Raw genomic sequence first — 21,542 nt, forward strand, 5'->3', positions numbered from 1 at the left:
CGGCCCATACCAAGCTGGTTTCCTCAAAGGCAGACTGCCCAACCACAACACTAGACTTTTGGGTCATATCCTACAAATAGCCAAATCCAAAAAGTCCCCAGTGGACTCCATAGCACTCAATACCGAAAAAGTCTTCAATAAGGTTGCCTGAAATTTTTTTAGAGTGACCCCTTCTTGTTTCAATGTAGGCAAACACCATTTATAAAAATGGTAATGGCCCTCTATTCTAATCCAAGAACAAAGCTACCCACTCTCCCCAACTCTCCTTTTGTTAGTTATTGAATCATTCCTATATTTACTCGACAACAAAACTAATTCCATGGGCATAAATGTTGGGGAAGAATCCTTCAAGACAACAGCCTACACCAATGACATTATAATTATTACTGAACATGCAGACACTGCCATTACTGAAATGATGACCACAATTTTTGATTCTGCATCTGCTTCTGGATACACCCTCAATCAAGATACGTTGGAGGTTTGCCCACTGAACATCCTATGTACCAAAGAGGTATTGGGTATGTCTGGCCTCGGCTGGCAACCCAAATACTTTAAATACCTAGGCTGCGAGATTAATGACAGCCTCCATGAATCTATTCACCACAACAAATCCTTAGTCCTCTAGAAAGTATAGAGCTATCTAGAGAGCTGGTCTCCAAAATTCCTGACTTGGTGGGGCAAGCTAGAATCCATTAAATTTGTCATCACCCCAGTAGTCAACTATCTAATGAGCAGGTCCCCATTCTATGCTTATACAATTTTTTTCAAAATCCAGACAGCCTAATCAATAAGTTCCTTTGGAACTCAAAGAAACTGCACATCTCTTCAAAGAAACTACTTGTCAGCGAGACCAGTTCCTCGGGGTTTGCGCCTGTTCCCAATATGTCCACCTCTTGGCAGCTCCAAACTCTGATAGCTATCATAGCACAGATTTAAAGAATGGCCAAGTGGGGGATGGGTTTTAGGTTGGGAACAGCGGGGAAGGAGACCTGTGGAAGCAAGAGTTAAGAACACAATAGCAAGGTTATTCACATTAATATTCATGAACTTTGTTTTTAATTCTTTATGCTCTAACAACATGGGAGATCAAGAACTTTTCAATAACTTGACCTTTTTATATTCATATACTCTGAAAATTTAACTCACTCAAGTTAATCCTTAGCATAGCAATTACATCACAACAAGAATCAATGAGTACTTTTGTTCCCAAAGAATTAACTGCTATCGGATTCATGAATAATACTGTAGCATATGCAAACTGACTAAACTTGTTTTGTCTAGAAGGATCAAACTCTGTTGGTTCTGGATTTCAAGATTCAATTGCCCAGAAGTTATTGCGCACCTTACTGCCGGACTGCGCATCAAGATTCAAGTACCTGGAATGATCGCACACTCTGTCGATCTGAACTGCAAAGGTTAGTTGCCAAGAATGAATCGTGCAAACTGTTGCCGATTCAACCATCAAGATTCAAAGGCCTTGAAGTGATCGCGCACTCTGCTGATCCGAACTGCAAGGGTTAATTGCCAAGAATGAATCGTGCACACTGTTGCTGATTCAACCATCAAGATTCAAATGCCTTGAAATGATTGCGCACTCTGCCGATCCGAACTGCAAGGGTTAATTGCCAAGAATGAATCGCGCACACTGTTGCCGATTCAACCATCAAGATGCAAATGCCTTGAAAAGATTGCGCACTCTGCTGAGCCGAACTGCAAGGGTTAATTGCCAAGAATGAATTGCGCACACTGTTGCCGATTCAACCATCAAGATTCAAATGCCTTGAAATGATCGCGCACTCTGCCGATCCGAACTGCAAGGGTTAATTGCCAAGAATAAATCGCACACACTGTAAATCACAAAGCCAAAACTCAAACGTTTCTAGAAAACGGAGTTGAGGAAATTTCCCCAAACTCCGCCTTACCGCCCTGCTTGAAGATCAGCAAGATAATGAGGACAGGGCCGGGAAATGTCCAAATAGGCCTCTGGAACCGGAGCCCAGAAAAATGCTGCTGCTCTGCACCGTGACCTATGAATAGCGAGCACGTGGAGCTGGGCTGGGTTCCTTAAATAGACCCAAGCCCCGCCCACATGCCACACCCAGCCAGGCTGCAGGAAAGGGTTGCAAATGAACAAGCTTGAAAATGAACAATACATTACAAACATCATCAATGTCATTTCAAGATAAATACCTGTAATGCAAAAAGTTTATTTGCAATATCAGCACACAATGCATGAATTATTACATTGTCATTTTGCATCACGTTGTCCGTAGAGCGCGCACTGTCCTGGTGTTGACACTACTCTTGCCCAAACATCTGGGCAGGGTGAACCTTGCAGACTTCAGGAAATACCAATTAGCCTTTTTAACTGCTTGAGTAGCAAAATGGCTTGTTAACAACCTCGATTTCACTTCACCATGACTGACTCTGGAATGTCAACTAGTGGACGGCCTCCCTCCGTTGAGCCTACTAACCGCCTATTAAAATCATTCTGCCTTGGATAGCCTAATCATAATCACAAAAGACATAGCCTACTGCAACTTGATGGTCACCTTTCAGTAACAAAGATGAAACATTCCCTACCATCCTCAAAGTGGTGCAATAAAGACATTAAATTAGACCTAAAATTACCCATTACTAGTTCTTGGAAATCAAAAGGAACTGCACTAATAAACATCCCCAACCTTTCTCCGAATTTTTCAGGAAATTTGACCTTCTCTCCTCTGATTTTTATAACTTTCTTAAATTGAAGGTTGCAATCTCTAAACATAAAGCATTTACTGTTAAACATGCTTCCCTTCCACCCCTATGGACATTCCAGAAAGACGGGCATACAGTTTTAAAATTTATGCCAGACTCAAACCTAATTCCAATTCATTATGTGAAACCACAAAACAGAAATGGCAGTAATTCAAGATTTGATTCAAGATAGGCTATGTGACCCTTCAAATATCAACTGGCACAAACTATGGTTCTCCCCGTTTACCAAAAAACATAAGCCCAAACCTCGCTCTAACCAGACTACTTATTTTATATAGAACATACTTTTCCCCACACCGACTCGCAACTCTAAATATCTCAGACAATGATAAATGCTGGAGCTGCAACACTCCGCATGCAGACTTACAACACATGTTATGACTGCCTCTCCTACATAAGTTTTGGACTTATGACATCATCAACAATTTCTTACAAATCAATCTTACCAGGACCTTCTCATTTTCTGTATGTGGCACCTATCATCCCGCACACAGATTACACCAGAGAAAAGAAGTCCTACTCTTAGCTGACTTATTATTCACTCTTGCTCACACAACTTTCCTTTCTACCTGAAAATCACTAAGGAATGCCTCTAGCAACGCCTTATGGGTAGGGCTCAGATACATTAGAGGCTCACACTCCATTATCTTAATCCATTATGCCTGGATTTTGGCTAATAAGGCCCTATGGGACTAAATATTTAGCAGTGATCAAGACCCCATGAACATCACCTTTGTTTTTCCCAAACACATACCATCAAGCATATCAATATAGTACTCAGTTCTTATAGTGCCCCCTACATTACACTGCTCTGATGAGATGCTCTAGCGCAGTACACCCACACTCACAGCTCATCCTAGTGTCACAGATCAGTCACCACACCTTTCGTCCCCCTTCTCTTCTTCTACCTACACTACTTATCCTCTCGCTAACCTTTTAGTTTAGTTCCCACCATACAGTTGTGCAGCTATTATGCTTTTGCGAGCTGAGTTAACTATTAAATATCTCTCCAATTCTGAAATCATGTGTAAACTTTATTCCTAATTAACATGCATTAAGGATGCTCAGCTATTGTTTGCATGCGGACCATCTGTTTTGTATACTTAAACTTTCAATAAAAATTTGTGAAATAAAAAAAGAAACATTAATGAACTGATAATATGTTATGTGTGGAATGAGCTGAAAGTAAGAATGTAATGCAAAGCTGGGACATACAGAGTTTAGCACAAACATTACATAGAAAGGCAAAACAATAAAATCAATAAAAGAATAACATTTATTAGCTGTCAGTAGTCAATTCAATTTAGTTTAATTAATCTTTATTCGGTTTGTGGAAAAAAAACATAAAAACACATTAAAACAATTGAGTCACCAAAAACACATTAAGAGTATACAGCAAACTCAATTTGAACCAACCTATTGATATAGTCCAATACAGTTATGCACAGTAGTTATGTCTCTAAAGATTACAGAAACATTAGACCTAGATTCCATCGATTAAAATTTGAAGAAAATAAATTCTTCAAGACCGTATCCCGTGTGCTTTATAAAAATTACAAGAAAACATAAAGTGCATAGTGCTTTGAATTGGCCACCAGAAAGTGTATGGTACTCAACTGGAAATTAGTTCAATAAAATTTACGATGCGATGCTGGTTTGGGACCATTAGGAGATATTGTTGTATACCCTTTATGGTAGAAACCAAGGCATGAGTGACAACTGTAGGTTTGGTTAGTTCTATACGTGCCCTATTTTCTGTAATTATTTGTTTCAACTGCTGCTTCCTTTCTATTTTCAACAGGTTGGGAGTACAGTTTGAGTGACCATATTCAATGAACCAATTAATAATTTATTGTAACATTAATTAAAACCATTACAAAAAAACAAGAAATTGTAATTATCATACATACACACAATTCATAAAATTGTAAAAAAAGACAAACAATAAAAACCTAAACTGCCCATCAATATATTAAGCCTTCATCTATATAACTTTAAGGTTGTACAAAGTGTAGTAGTGCAATATTTAAAACAATCTACAAATATAACTCAAAAGAAATCCATTTTCATTACGGTTTTGCACTGGCGTGAAGAGGACCGAGTGAGTAAAAAATATTCCTGATGCACAGTTATTCAACACTAAGAAAAGCCTCCCATTTATGCATCTACCCATTCAATCCATTCTCTTGTTAGATTGCAGTAGTATTGACCATTGAGATGTTTGGAGGCGTTATACCAAAATGGAAAATAAAGTAAAACCTTATATCATTCTTTATAACCTTTGTCCATATAAATATACGTCTATACAAAATGCAGTAGAACAATATTTCCAACAAACTGCATATATGTCAAACTGCATGTATATCACACAATAAATAAATTTTCTTACTGTTTTCCAATTGCCTAAAATGGACAGAAGGGGGAGGAAAATGTTTTTAATTCCCGGTTGTTCAATACTTTGAAACTACACAGTTCCACATCAACCCAATCAGTCCATTTACTTAATATATTGCACTAATATCAACCTTGAAGACTTTTTAACAAACATTACATCAGAGTGCATAGATCCTTATGTCATCATCAAAGTAACCACAATGTGATCTACAGGCGTCTGGACCAAGCGGAATGTTAACACATATGTAAAACCGATCAGAATTCACCCAATATGATAAATGTTAATTTTGTTTACTAAACCCACTGCAGCTAAGTTTATTTTCTATTTTACCTACAATGTATTATTGGCATTTTGGATAACTATCTTCTTTGCAGCCAGTATTAGAAATGTTGCCATACAGGAGTTTAATATTGAATCTATTTGTTTTGGGCATGTAATGACTGCTTGTCGACATGTCCACATGCCAGGTTGGTTAAAGAGTTGATTTAACAAAACTCTCCTTTCCTGCACTAAAGCTGGGCAAATGCATACAAAGTGAATAAGATTCAATTTTCCATCTTTACATAACCTAAAGCTCTCCATCAAAGTGACCCTATTTCATTGGTAGGCTTACCATCCGATGCATGTTTCAGATTGCAATAAATCAAGGAATGTCAAAAACATGATCAATGGCTACACATCATTAATAAGAGCTGTATTAAAATTTGTTTCAGGCTTAAACCAAATAGAGTGTCAACGCTGCATGGGCACATTTTATTACTATCTTAGATAAAATGTGCCACCAAATCAGTGTGACAATAGAGGACTTCTTTGCTATTTTATCTTTTGTAGGCATGGTGTTTGTGGAGACCAAATTGTACCAAAAGATGATCTGATATCAGGGGGACAAGCATCATTGTCTAGGTAGAACACAATGTCTGGTAAGGTAAAGGAGATTAATTCAGAGGTTCCCGACCTTTTAATGTAGATACCATTTTTCCTTATCACCGCCATATTACCTGCTCAATCTGTGGATTATTCCTCAGAAAAAAATTGTTTAAAGCTTCTCCATATGCCATGTGTACAAAATTGGGCTGGTGATCCCCCATTCCAATAATCCTCTAGTCTGCACACCTCCTTGAAAAGCTAGGAGCATTGGAGGCAATTAAAATCAGTCACCCCAGTCACCAAACGTTCTATGCATCTAATAGTTAGATAATAATCCAAATCACACTGTAGCTCAACTAGCACATCTGCATGTTGTACACCATAAAGGTTAATATAGTGAATAATTACTAAGAGGACTTGGCCCAAATGCAACCCTAAACACATGAGTTAATAGAAAAGGGAATCAAATTTAGCCCCTAAAATCTCTATTGCAAAAAGGACAGAAATCAGAATTGCAAGACCAGCTTTAGGTCATCCTAAGACTCAGGCGGTTGTTGGTGTATGCTACAAACTGAACCCATCCACAAAGAACATATTGGGATACCAGATGTTGGACTTTGCCCTCTCCTCAGGGTAATACCCACATTGTTTACCTTAACCGTCCAGTTTTCTGAACCTGTTTTTGTTGACTTTTAGGACTCTATGCAAATTACAACTTCTATCCAGTGCTAAAGTGCTTGTGCTATTTCCTTTAAACATAACTTGCAGTGCCACCCACCTAAGTAGCCTTTTTAAACATCTTTGACCTGCTATTACAGCCTGTTGATAGTTTTAACATGTCTTTTCGTTCTGGCAAAATAAACCTTTTTATTACATATAAGTCACCCTTAGGATAAGCCATAAATAGACCATAAGTTGAGGCGAGCTGTATTTAAAAGGTTGGCCAAGTACCTTTAATATTTACATGTCCTGGTGGTGAAAAATTCTTAAACTAGTCTTTCACTACTGCAAGACATACGTCTCTCATAGAATGTACTTGGGTTATTGTAGTACAATTAATAATTGATAACTTTCAACTTGGAGCAATCAGGAAAGTCAAATGTGGTCTCTAATAAATTGTAATTTAAAACCTTCTTTAATGGTAATGTTGGATTTTAAGTCATAGTTCTGAAAATGCCACTGTTAGAAAGTTGGCATGTTCTTTTCCCAACCATTTAGTGCCTGCAGCCTGCATCCTAGGTCACATGACTAGGTTTGGCTGGCAGTTGGTGTTTGTGTATTACTCCCAGACAGTGAGACAAAGGGGGGCTATGTGTTGGCAGGATGATCCATCTCTGCCAGGATGCCAGGGGGAGACTCTGCCTCAGCACACTTCCAAATGGTTTCACACTAATCTTTTGTTCCCCCCAGACAAGCTGGGGCCAGGGTAGGGAGGAAGGGAATTCCCAACAGATTTGCAGGGTGAAGAATCTAGTGTCTTCTCCCATTTCAAAGTGGGCCCCAGGTATAAGTAGTAGACCCACAGACCCATCTCTTCAGTGCACGTCTGGACCTATAAATACTTAGAAGGATTGCTGTGCTGTTCTGCTGCAAGAATGACTTTACTACTGCCCCACTGCTCTGCCACCCTGCTGTCTGAGTGAGAAAGACTGGACCTGCATCTTGCGCCCAGGGCTACTGGAATGACTCAAAGGGCTAGTTGGCTGGCTTCCTGATCAGAGCCTCAGGGACAGAAGGCTCCAACAATTTTGACCTCAGACAGTTATTTGAGCATCAATGGAGAGGGGTTTTAGTTCCATCCCCATGTTGGGAGCCAGGTGTACATGTTTTGATTAAGACAAGTGTGTGTGCATTCCCCAAAAAGTGCTTGTCCTCCAACATCTGTGATCATTTACTTTACTTTTGCAGCTAACTGAGTTTGAACTTTTTGGGGCACGCACATGATGTTGGAATGCTTTAAAAGTGTATTTGTATAACTATATATTTTATGGTATTTGCCTTTCTCTGGCAACAGCACAGATGGGAGGAGGGCAGTCATTAAACTACATGGATTTTTATGTCTGGGTTAGAGTTCATGTCACCTGACATTTTAACCTACGTAAATATTATTCTACATTTCTTTGATTCCACACAAATACGTGTTCATTCCCATGCTATTTACTTGCAATGCTTCACATTACCATACAACATGCCCTTAAAGCCAGAATTATTGGCATTATCATTGCTTCTTTATTCACTTTAGTGTATTCCAACCTAGCCCCAGTTTGTTGTGATAACAGCTGTGCTGAAAGTGTCATTGGAACCCTCTCATCCCCAGTAATTCTCTGCATCTTGCATGTGTTACAATTACAATTACATTGAATATCACTCCTTTTGTTCAAGTAAGCACTGTTCAATTCTCTAATACAGTCTGGAAGACCCCTGCACCTGGACTCTATCTGATGTGACTCTTTACCTCGAAGTGGTCACCCTGCCATTGACTGTCAGTAATAATCAGTATGAGACAACAGAGAATGGATTTCTGATGTTATCAATTACAGAATCTCCATTGTAAAGTTTTTCGAATTACCAATGCCTTCTAACTATCAGAATTCCACTACACAATCAATAAATGGACCCCTGCTCCATTTCCTTGTAGAGCAAGTGAATGGTTGTTTTTTCAAACGTGATTCTGTCTGGTCAGAGTGAAGCGTTAGAGAAATCCTTCAAGATTCAAATATAAGGTGTAGAAACTTGTGGGAGCTTTAGAAATTCTCTATCTGACTGAATTTGGGAGACTAAGGGAGAGGATTTAGAGGCTGTAGTCTCATTACTATCAAGATCAAAGGTATTATCCTGACAGTTTAAGTAATGACCTTTTTTATGGTCTGGCTTGACAGCGCAGCTGTCAGCAGACAATTATTTGAGAATCAATAAAGATGGGCTTTAGCAGCATCCACATATTTGGAGCCAGGTGTACATGTTTTGATTGAGTAAAATGTGTGTGCTTCCACATACAAAGTGCTTGTCCTCCACGATCTGTGATCATTTACCTTATTTCTATAGCTGGCAGGGATTGAACTTTTAGGGACACACACATTATGTTGTAATACTGTAAAAGTGTCTTACTCAACTAAATATTTAATGATGTTTGTCTTTCTCTAGCAACAGCACAGATGAGAGGAGGGCAGTCTTTAACAAACATGGATTTTTATGTCTGGCTTGAGAGTTCATCTGTCACCTGACATTTTAACCTACACAAATATTACTCTACTGTTCCTTGATTCCACAGAAATACTTATTAATTCTCATGCTATTTACTTATAATGGTTCACATTACCATGCAACATGCCCGTAAAGTCAGATCTATTGCCATTCTGAAAGCTTGTTTATTCCCTTTAGTGTCTTCCAACCTAGCCCTGATTTGATGTTTTATCAGCTGTGCTAAAAGCATCATTAGAACCCTCTCTTCCCCAGATGTTCTCTGAATCTTTCATGTGCTACAATTACAATTTCATCGAATATAACCACTTTTGTTCAATTAAACACTGCTCAATTCTACAATACAGTCTGAAAGAGTGGATACCAAATATTCTAAGGACTTAATTTTATCCATTACTCCAGCAATCACATTCCTTACTAAGCCTTGCATTGCTGGTAGGTCACTTTGAACAATTATTAGATCAGACTGTTTCTTTGGTTTCATAGAAGCCCACCTTGTTTCTTGCTGCCCCTCGGATCAGGCCATCTTCTGTATTTCATTCTGCCGGGCTGTAGCACGAGCAAAACGGCCCTTCATTAACTTGTGTTTTGTCACATTGTACATGTGCAGTCTATGCTCTTTTTTTAGGGGAGTGACCGAATCGTGGTGCAAGATGAGTTGCTGCTGAGAACAGAATTGCATAAATCAGCCATCACCACACATGGGTTGATCGTCAATGGTATCAAAGTGATGTATGGTACATGTTCACAGTTGGACAAGTGAGGATTCATAATTACATTCTTTGTGGAAGCAAACACGTTCACCACCTCACTCACCTTTCTTTGAGTTGAATTCTGAGTAAACTGCAGAATTGTGAAAAACAGCTCTGCCTTCAGTAGAACGCTCTCCAGTGTTGAGGGATCTGCCTACCAATGAAACTGAAAGTCTACCAAGCAATGGTGCTTCCAACTACTGTTCTGTATGTCTACGAGACATGGGCTGTCTACTGAAGTCATGCATGATGGCTTAATCACTTCCACACGTCCTGTCTGCACAAGCTTCTAAGAATCTGATGCAGAACAAAGTGCTGGATATTGATGACCTTTCCAGAGCTAATTGGTCCTGAGTTCAAACACTGCTGATGAAAGTGAAGTCCAGATGGACTGGGTGTGTTGGCAGAATGTCAGAAGAACACCAATCCAAAAAGTTATTTTGCAGAAAACTCACTCAGGAAAAACACTCCCATGGAGGGCAACGGAAATGGTTCAAGTACATGTTTTGAGATCAGCACCGCCACCTGGGAAACCCACGCACTCAACCATCAGCATAGCACAGCCTCATTCACAAAGGTTGCCAAACCTACGAGGTGGAGGTACTGCTGAGGCTTAAAGAAAGCATGAGCTGCACAAGTCCAGAGCTGCCCGGACATCATCGACACTGTCATCACATGTCTGCCGGCATGTGACATGAGTTCCATGCTTGAAATGAAGTACTCAGTCATCCTCAGATGCACAGACTCTTGTCAGCTATTAATAAGAATTTGAGGTCTTCATCGATGACGATGGACGAACATCATCATCATGTTGTAGTGGACTGAATACAAATGTGACTGACATAACAATAGGCCAATAGATGAAGGGGCTGGCTGAAAGCCCCTGTAATATACATATAGATTGCCGTTGATCGCAATGAAGTTAGACAATGGCTAAATTACGCTCACCCACTGTCCCATGCTGTATAGTATAGTGGACCAGCACAAATAAATTATGCCCCCAGGGGACTGGTTCAAATGTTAAACGGCAAGAGGCTCATACTGCAGTGAATTGGTGTATCCTATAGGACACAGATTGTAATCCCAATGAGAAATCTGATTTGAATAATTTGGATTAATATATCCATTAAAGAGAGTTATGAACAACATAGATAAATTATCCAATCATAGTGAGATAGATGAGTGGATCAAGTCATGCACTGCCGGGTACTCTGCCTAACCTGTATGCCATAGGTTTCAAACCCTGAGAGATAGTGCCCTCCTAGCAGTGTTGTGTCTTTGTAAGCTCGATAACAACAGCTTTCTAAGGTTAGAAAGTGCTGTAGCGTTTTCGTCCTTCACAGGAATCAATGTTCATAGAGGCAGGTTGATCTTTAGACCCTGCAATAGGGTGTGGTAGAACCATTAAATCAATTTCAATACAACCCAAATCATTTACACACCATGACCAATTTGGCCAAGGAATTACAACTCAAAGGGAAATAAAGTTAAGGGGTTTATTACAAACTCAAGCTCAAAGACATACAGACAATTTGCAAGACCGAGTTATAAAGATACATAATCACTAAGGGTTGCCCAATGTGAAGAAATAAATTCAGACAAATTAACATCAATAGAACTAAGCATTGAAGATGCACATTACATAGCATCAGCAAAGATGTCTGCGATACAGAAACTAAGCATTGCTTGAGATAAGGAATCATCACTCATATCAGTTTAACAGAGTCATAAATTTAGCTGAGCACAGGAAAACCCATACTGTTGGCTTAATCTGGGAAATACAGGTGGGGGGTGGAACATATGCAGGCAAAAGACAAAAAGAACAAAAAGGACAAAAAATAATTTGCAAAAAGGAAATCTTGGGCAAAAGGAGAATAAGGTGGGCAAAAGATAAGTAAAAAGGGAGAGCGTCAGCATATTAGAAGCTCAATCAAGATTCTTCTGAAAAGGGTTAAGGTAAAATGTTTCTAAGTCTCAAAGAGGTATCTCAAAGGGGCATGCACAGAGAGGACGATCCCTCTCTAAGGGGCTCAGCATACAGATTCTTCATCAGCAAAAATCAGGTCACAGAGCATTTGCAAGCATCTGGGGAATGTGAAGAACTGCCCCATGTCTAAATACTCAATGACAAATTAAAGTTCATAAAACAAATTGATTTGCTCAGGAAAGCAGTCCACATTACGTTGAAAGGGTATCATCCAATTAAAATCGATCATACAATTCCAGGTTGTAACAATAGCTTCCATTCCTGGGTCTGTTCATGGGAACTTCTTCCATCTATGTGAATTCACATAAATTTGAAACAATTGTATTCAGTGGCAGTTCATGTTCCACTATGTTCCATTCTCAAGGACGATAGGCTAAATTCTCTCTATGTCTAAACAATAGGGTCTACTACCAAAATCTAGTCTTCCCATGGAAACAAAGTCTAAAAGAAAGCTCATGTTAAGAAAATAATTTAGTATTTTCTGCACAGTCATGAAATACAAAACTAACAGGCCTTACTTAAGCTAACGCAAGTGAATTAAATAATGTTTCAAACATATTCATGTTACATTAGTTTTAAATGAACAATGCATTTCAATAAATATGATAGAGAGGTACATTTCTTTCATTTTTCACATGCATTTTTAATTCTTTAATCATTAGAAAATCCTTATTGTTTCAATATACTCTGTTAGTCTAAGGCCTAAAGTACAACATTGCATCATATAAATCCTGCAAATACTTGGTTTACTATAAACACCACCTATGTTGAACTCTACAGTGTAAATGATTTGCACATTAATAAACATGTCAGTGGAGTTTTCTATATTTAAATCAATTAGTGCTTTGCTTACCACAAGACATAAACTGTCACATTTTGATGACTTTTGTGACAAGAGGGACAACACTAAAATTTGGACTACATCACCCCCGCCCCCTTTGATGGCAATTTGACATCACAAAGTACTCAAATTATCATTTTAATGGGACATATTCTGATAAGGTCTTCTGTAATCCTCCAACCACTTAGGGTTACAATAATAGATACTTCTCCTTTTCAAATTCTTCCCTTCTCTGTCTATATCTTGCTCTCCTTTACTTCTGTCTTTTGATCAATTTGTATAGGCCAAGAGAAATTAGGGCACATAAAACTATAATCAACAGGAGTCTTAAGATAGTTCCCAAAATTCCCCTTCCTAAGTTTCCAAACCATCTCCTAAAGGCTAAACAACCACTACCAATAGCTTCCCATGCACTGGTTACTGTCAATCCTGTCAAATCCGTTTTGAGGTCAGTAAATTTTGCAACGCACTACCTTATCTGTTGTCAAGTATATAAGTGCAGCATTGTTGCTCATGTAACATTTTGCAAACTCCTCCTTTTGCAAGAAGAATGTCTAACGCAAGATGATTCTGAAAAACCATTTATCTCATAGCAGGCATTTCCTTGCCCATTAACAGATGGCACCTGCAGTGTCTATAGATTTACTTATCTACTATTGTTGACAGCTTTTTAATCTTCCTATCATTCAAGCTGACGTCAACTGGTGGAATTATGGCACCAAAAATATCTCCCACAATCTCTGAAGCACTTGCTCCTCTTTTAACTCTGGAATTGGATTTCTCTTTCCAGACTGGATCATTAAAATGGCCTACATGACATATCTACTGCACCCACGTAACATGTACCATGCTAGCCTTTTGGCTGTTTTCAATAGGTGTTTTCCCACATATGAAATAAACACCTGGTATGGTGGGATCCTGTCCATTGAACATGAAAGTCCAAACACTTTAGGCCTGATTACGACTTGGTAGAGGGGACTACTCCTTCCCAAATGTGATGGATATCTCCTCCACCCAATTACAAGTTCCATAGGATATAAACAAAAACACGTCTACATTCACTACGTTCTACAAAATGTGTGTCAGTCTTAGAGTTATGAATGTATAATTTCCCTACATGCTGACAATATTAGGCCAGGAATCCTTGATTTCCAGTCAATGAATGTTTTTGTAACTTTTAACCAAGTCTGTAAAAGTACTCTTTTGTCTATCTTGGATTTCATTGCTTTTTGTCTCTCTTCAATTTTTTAAATGAACTCCTCTACTGGGCTAAGCATGCACGTCAAATCATTCTAATGGGCGTAGACTGTTAAAAAGATCAATCTATGTTCAAAGAAACCTCCCACTGTATCAATGTTTTTCGCTTTGGCAATGCTACTCCAATGTTTCATGATTGGGCCCACTGAAAACACCAGGTCATAATTTGAAAAGAAGTACTGATAATACGCCAGCTGATACAGACTACAAGGAATTCCATAGGTTAGGGGGAAACTATGATATGTGGTTCCCTCACTGTCTGATGAAGCCAACTGTGTACATGCGTAACAGTCTCAAGCTTCCATGGAATCTATGTATTCATTCAAAAAGTTTTAATACACATTGGATGACAACTCACCTTTAGAATTTCTCATCTTTTTAGAGGGGATCTTGTTTTGCAACTGGATTTGCTAAATTCGGGGCATTTGTGGATATAACTTTCTCTGCATCACCTTCTGGGGCAAACTCAATCTAATGAACATTAAGAAAATCATAATTACTGACACTGCTACTGATGATATCCATTTGTATTTACATTTGCTACATCTATTGCGATTCAACTCAATGACTTCACCAAATTCAGATTAATAATCCAAATTAAAAAAATAACAAAATAAAAAAAGCAAAGAAGCTTTAATGTATCACCGTCTCTTTTCAGTCCATTTTCTCTGTGATCAAAGCAATAATCAAAAGTAGCATTTCAAAAATTCAAATCATTCACAAAGTTCCTTGATTTTCTAGAAAGTTCATCAAGAGTTTCTTCTACTTGCAACTGTTCAAAACCTCAACTAAATGTTCAAATGTCTCTAATAAAGGCACAGCTCAAAATCACTAATATTCACTTCCTAAGTGTAATGTCTCTCTTCATCAAGCGGCAATGAGATTTCAAAGTTCAGCTCCACTGCAATTCAAATTTCAAGATTACTGAACTAGGTTTGAACTGTTAACAAAAAAGGTGATAAACACCTTCTCCCAATAGTTGGCAGCAAAATATGTCCATTCAGGGGCATTGACTTGGCACTCTTTTTTTCTTTGACCTTCTGTTTACTCGGTCTTCAGTATCACTGTCACTTTGACTTGACCCTTAAGAATTGTTGGAGGCACTTGCATAGCTGGTACTGAATGCTTCTTAGGCCAATTGTCTCTGGGTACAATCATTTTACCTAGTACACCTGATCCTTCGTCAGGATCTGAGCTTACATGAGTCAACTGATTCTGTCTCGACCCATCCAGTATTGTTAACTTGCTCAGAACCCCATAAGACCAGGCCAGTGCTGCTTCAGCCCCTTGTCCAGTCCCAACAGCTTGCCTTACTTGATCCGTCTCACTTTCTTTAATGGACCCTTCAGGAACAGGTGCTGTATCATCAAAGGGACCTTGAATTTAGCGTGTATTGCTTACATATACCCAGTTCAGAAGACCAGCACACTTTACTGCTATAGGGGTCACAAAAACCACCTGGGGAGGCCCTTTCCAACACGGTTCCAAGCACATCTTCCTTACATGCTTTTTATTCATAACCCAATAGCCGGGACATAGATCATGACAAAGGTCCTACTGCAGCTGTATTGTAGTATCTCCCACCTGATGAGACAAAGAACAAACCATATCAGCCAGTCCGTTGCAATAATCCAGTACCAAGTAATTTGTAATGTTCACCAGCACATTTGCACTCACTACTGGCAATCTCATGTCTCTCCACATAATCATTTTATGAGAGGGTAACCCTGTCTTTCTGCTGGGTGTACTGCGCATACTCACTAAAACAAGAGGCAATGTGCCTGACCGTTACAAAGTGGTGGATGCACATACTTTAACTAGTCTGGACTTTAGGGATCCATTAATCTGTTTTCTTGCCACCTCATCGGCATTTGAATTTCCTACGGTCACATAGTCAGTAGATTTTCTATGGGCAATACATTTAACAGCAATTTGTGCAGGCAACTGTAATGCATTCAGTAGATTGTACATCTTATCACCATTTCGGATAGGGGATCGAGAAGAGGTCATAAAACCTCCCTGGGACCATACCTGTAAGAAATCATTAACAACACCAAAATCATACTGACTATCAATAGAAATTGTCAATTTAAGGTGTCCAGAAACATAGCAGGCACTGGTAAGAGTGAAGATGAGCACCAATTTGTAGTTTGCAATTCAAGTCCCATAAGCTTCCTAGGATGTCATCTTCTTTGTAAACTAAATTGCTCTATTAGCTGCATATCCCATGGAATGGGAATTCAGACAAATGAAGAAGATGTGGTCTGTAAAATTGTAGAGCAGGACCCAAGTGTAATATTCTACCCAATGCTGACATGTAATAATTTGCCTGAAGAATTACCAGATAAAGTGACACCTGAAAGTTAGGATTTTTCAGGAAAAGAAAAAGGACTCATCAAAGGAGTTGAGCCTATTAAAACTACAGTGAAGTGAATGCAGTGCATCCAAAGACAACCCCATATCTTATGACACAGAGACGATTGTATGAATTATGGCACTAATAAACAGTCTAATTGAACAAGGTGTCTTGAAAGAAATTTTAGTAAGCCCATGAAACTCTGCAATATTGGGATTGCTGAAGCCCAATGGAAAGTACTGCATAGTTCAAGACCTGAGAAAAGTGAACAAGATTGTTGTTCCATGTTCACCGGTGGTACCGAATCCAGCTGTGATTTTATTTCAGAGTCCGAGTATGAAACAGAATGGTTTACTGTAATTGATCTTCGCAAGCACTTTTATCCATACCATGCACGAGTAAAACCAATTCCTCTTTGCATTTAAATTTGCCAGTTGTGTTTTGGCATGGTGCCGAACTCCTTAAGGGTATACTGAGCCACCATTAATTTTCAACCAGATCTTGAAAAAGAATTTGGAGTCCTTTAAAATGCCCTGTCATTCAATCTTAGTGCAATAAATTGATGTCCTGTTAGTTGCGTCAAACACCTGAGAAGCGTGCAAGAGAGATATAATTGCTCTCTTGAATCACGTAGGCGAAAACTGACACAAAGATTCCCATGCAAAATGACAGTGTTACAAGAAATAAGTCCTGTATTTAGGTAATCACATTGAGAAAGGTGTGAGGAAGGTGTCCCTAGAAAGAATCTCAGCAATTATGCAAATTAATCCTCTTGTTTCTCAGAAAGAAGTGTGAATGTTTCTGGGAATGGCTGACTACTGGCACAGGTGGATTCCTTCAATGAACCTATTTTTACAAGGACATACTCTGTTATAGGGTTTGTCAACTGCTTGTTTGTAACTCTTACTACCTGAATTATTTTTCCTGAAAGGGACAAATTTGTCACTTCGGCTTTTCTGACAGTGGAACATGTAGCTCCAGTGTCAACCAAGAATGACACATCATGTCCCATAATGTTGGCATTTACATAGGGACCACATTGATCAACTTCTAAGGATGAAGCTAACATGCAATCCTCATCATCTGAGCTATCAGCTTGAAGAAACTCTGAAAGTTCCTCTTCATTCAAGTATATCAGGAAAAATTGTGATGCTATCTGGTTCATATTTGTGATCTATTTCATGTTCTGTTGGGGCACAACCATATGCTGTTGAGCATTTGGGGCTACTAGTACTTGTATCTGCTGTCCTGGGAACACTGCAGTATATTGCATACCACTCATATGCATGTCCTGCACATTGTGTGATGTCTTTACACATGTACTGCAGTTCATCTTCTGTATATGTTTCCAATTGGCAATGTCTAATGTTCCTAAAATAATTTCGTTCAACTCTAAATTTAATCTGGGCACAATCACTGACCTATATCTTACATGGGTGTCTTCTGTTCTCGGGTTGCTATTTGTTCTACCTGTTGCACCTTGTGGACACAAATTATTTAACCAATCTGTTAACTCTTGTGCTGTGAAAACTTGCAAACTGATATAATTTCTTTGTGGTCCTTTGCTCTTTGCTGTCCCATACTCTGCTGAATTGGGGCATCAAAATGCGACATGCTCTCTGGTATGCTGAAAGGTGTTCCTCCTAGTGGAGAGCTGCAAAGTACATTTTGAATCTGATCAGGTCCAAACAAGAATGGAAGTGGATTTTCCTGAGGAAACCTCACATCAAGAGTAAATGCTGTCTGGATTGTTGTTAGATTTGGATCTACAACTCTGGTTGGGTTTAACAGTCTGATGAGAGATGCAGACCTCTTCATTTCAGAATTGTTAGCATATATACTAATCTCTGTATACCATTGGTGATATCCCATTTGAATTTGGTAGTGTTTCGGGTACTGTTGGAACACTCATGGAATGGAAATTGCTTCCAGTCACACCTGAAGCATACAAAGGGACAACTGGAATTAAAGTCACAGGGACTGTTGATGCATCCAAAAACATATGACTTGTCTGCGTCTGAGGGATTGTCATTCCTATACTCTGTCCTGTCAGCTGTCAGGACTGTGCTATAGGTTTGTTCTGTTTGACTCAGGGTAGCATTTGGCTGAACTGGACTAAACATTGGCACAGATTGATGGGAGCTACAATTTTAAACAGGCTGATTTGTACAGGGCATCTGCACTGTTTGACTAGCATTAGAATTTGGCATGACTTAGTTTAGCACTAGACTCATTTCAGGATGAACTGCATTTACAGTGATACTCTACGGGAACTGGGGTCACTGAATTTGCAGGTGTATGTGGAACTATCTCATTTGAAGTCTGTACAACTGGAGCATTTGGCATACTCAGAATTACCTTGTGTGCTACTCCACTTGTGTTTCCTGTCTCAACTGAATGATAAGGAGGCAGACGATTCATCAAGAGCCTATTATGAACCTGTCATCTGACTATCTGTCATGTTACTGTCTTTTTATTCTCATGTTCTATTGTCTGTTCTGCTTTTCCTGTCTTTTCCCCAATCTTAGGTTTTGTGCTTTAACATTTTTTGTTTGAAATAGCTGGAAACATTTAAATTCCATCAAGTATTTCTGATCTTCACAGTTTCTGCTCCGCATCCCATCTAGCCTCTGCAAGTGTCTTAATTGCTTTTCGCATTCAGTTCTTGAATTTAGTTGCCAATTTTGCTCTCGCTATAAGTTCCCAAATGCTGATGGCTTCAAACTGTGTGGGTCTTGGAGGCGGTTTAATTTTGTGCTGTATTTGTATTGTATTTGTATATTATTTGCCTCAAGTGGTCTTAAATTCTCAAATCAAAAGTGAGGAAATTCTGAAGCACCTTTTTTTTCTCCACTGTTAAACCCAATTGCATGCAGAAAATCATTTCAATGATGACACATAACAGTCTGGAGTTCCTTCAGGTCGGGCTTCTATACCCTCTCCAACTTGAATAACCATGTCCCCTCAACACACTCTTCAATGCCTTAAACAGATTATTTTTACTCAAGTTCGATTATTCACAATAACTTTCGATTAAATCAGGAAGTAATTTCAATCCCATAAACCTTTTCTAGGCTGTTTTCAACCAATGGCAGTGCAATACTGTCCACCAATACCAGCATGGCTTCACACCAACAGACCTATACCCGCATAACACAAAATGAGGTCTCATTCACTTCTTTCAGCAGCTACAGTTGCTTCGCAATTGTCTCTCACACAATCGCTCACACACACTTCAAATGCAAAATATTGAGAGCAAAAAGCAACAACTTGTTTGCGCACAATAGGATCTCAAACACTTCAAGGCTGTACAGAGGAAGATTTTTTGTCTGCAGCTTTCACAATTAAACAACAAGTGAAACTTGACCAGCACATCTCCCTCTGGTTGTTACAGATTCTCCATGTGCACACAGGGTTCACTTAATGCAAAACACAACTCACACTCACTCAAGGAAATCTATTGGCACTGTCAACGACATCTTATGACAATCACCTCACTGCAGACAATAAATTAACCAAGTGTCTTCTCCACCTGTATTCCGGGATCTAAGGCCCAGGATCTTAAGCCACAATGGACCCATCAACAACAACAGCAACAACTGCAGACATCTTTTAGCAAAAAGTGTCACAATCACTTTGAGTTCGATGACTCTGCAAAATACTTCTCAACATCACACTTCAACACAATCTTTAAGGCAAAAGTAGTGCAAGTGCAAAACCCTATGAATACTCACAGTCCGTCATCTGTAGGCACGATGCTGGAGCTTCATCAGTTTTCTGAATGGACCATGGGGCAGAATTCGGGGTGGACAATTTTTGACCTAGGCAATCACATAGGTCAATCCTATCTCCCTAACACTACACAAAAAATATGATTCTTCCCCCTTGTGGGACAAACTGTATTTTGCTACCAGAAATTATGTAGCATTTTCATCCTTCGCAGGAATCAATGCTCATAGAGACTGACTTCGGCCCCTGCAACAGCATGTGGTAGAACCATTAACTCATTTTCAATACAACCCAATTAACTTACACACCATGACCAATGTGGCGGAGGAAGGAAAACTCCAGTCAGAAATAAAGTTAGGGGGTTTATTACAAACTCAAGTCATGTAGACAATTTGCAAGACCAAGTTATAAAGGTACATAATCAGTCAGGGTTGCCCAAGATGACAAAAAAAATGTAGACAAATTAACATCAATAAAGCTAAACAGTCAAGAAGAATATTACATATCATCAGCAAAGATGTCTGTGTTACAGAAAATAAGTGTTGCTCAGGATTAGCAATCATCAGTCAAATCAGTTTATCAGCATATCAGAAACTCAATTAAGAGTCTTCTGAAAAGGGCTAGGGTAAAAGATCGGTAAGTCTCAGTGGCATTTCAAAGGTGTAAGCTCAGAGAGGAAGATACCTCTCCAAGGGACTCAACATACAGGGTTCTTCATCAGCAAAAACGTGGGCACAGAGCATGCACAAGCATCAGGGTAATCTGAAGAACTGCTCCAAGTCCAACTAATCTAATAGTAAATTAAAGTTCACAAAACAATTTGATTTGCTCAGCTAAGCAATCCACATTATGCTGAAGGGGCATCATCCAATAGAAATTGATCACACAACTCCAGATTGTAACATCAGCTTCCATTCCCAGTTCTGTTCATGGGAACATCTTCCATCTGTGTGACTCCACGTAAATTTGAAACAATTCAACAGCAGTCCATGTTCCACCATGGTCCGTTCTCAAGGACTATAGGATACATTTTCTCTATGTCTAAATAATACGGCCTAATAAAATTTATCCTTCTTGTGGGAATAAAGTCTGAAAGAAAGCTCATGGTATGAAAACGAATCAGCATTCCCTGCACAGTTACAAAACTGACAGGCTTACTTAAGCTAACAAAAATGAATTAAAGCAATACATTTCATTAATACATTTTATTAAACACACTTTTAATATGCAACTTATGAATTCATCATTATTAATACATCAAATATATGCATGTTACATTCATTTTAAATTAAAAAGAACTCTGTTAATGCATTTTATTAAGTATGACAGAGAGGTATATTTCTTTCCTCTTCAGCATGTTGATTTAGTAACCATCAGAAATTCAGTATGGTTTC

This window comes from Pleurodeles waltl, chromosome 2_1, assembly GCF_031143425.1.
Source record: "Pleurodeles waltl isolate 20211129_DDA chromosome 2_1, aPleWal1.hap1.20221129, whole genome shotgun sequence".
NCBI lineage: Eukaryota > Metazoa > Chordata > Amphibia > Caudata > Salamandridae > Pleurodeles > Pleurodeles waltl.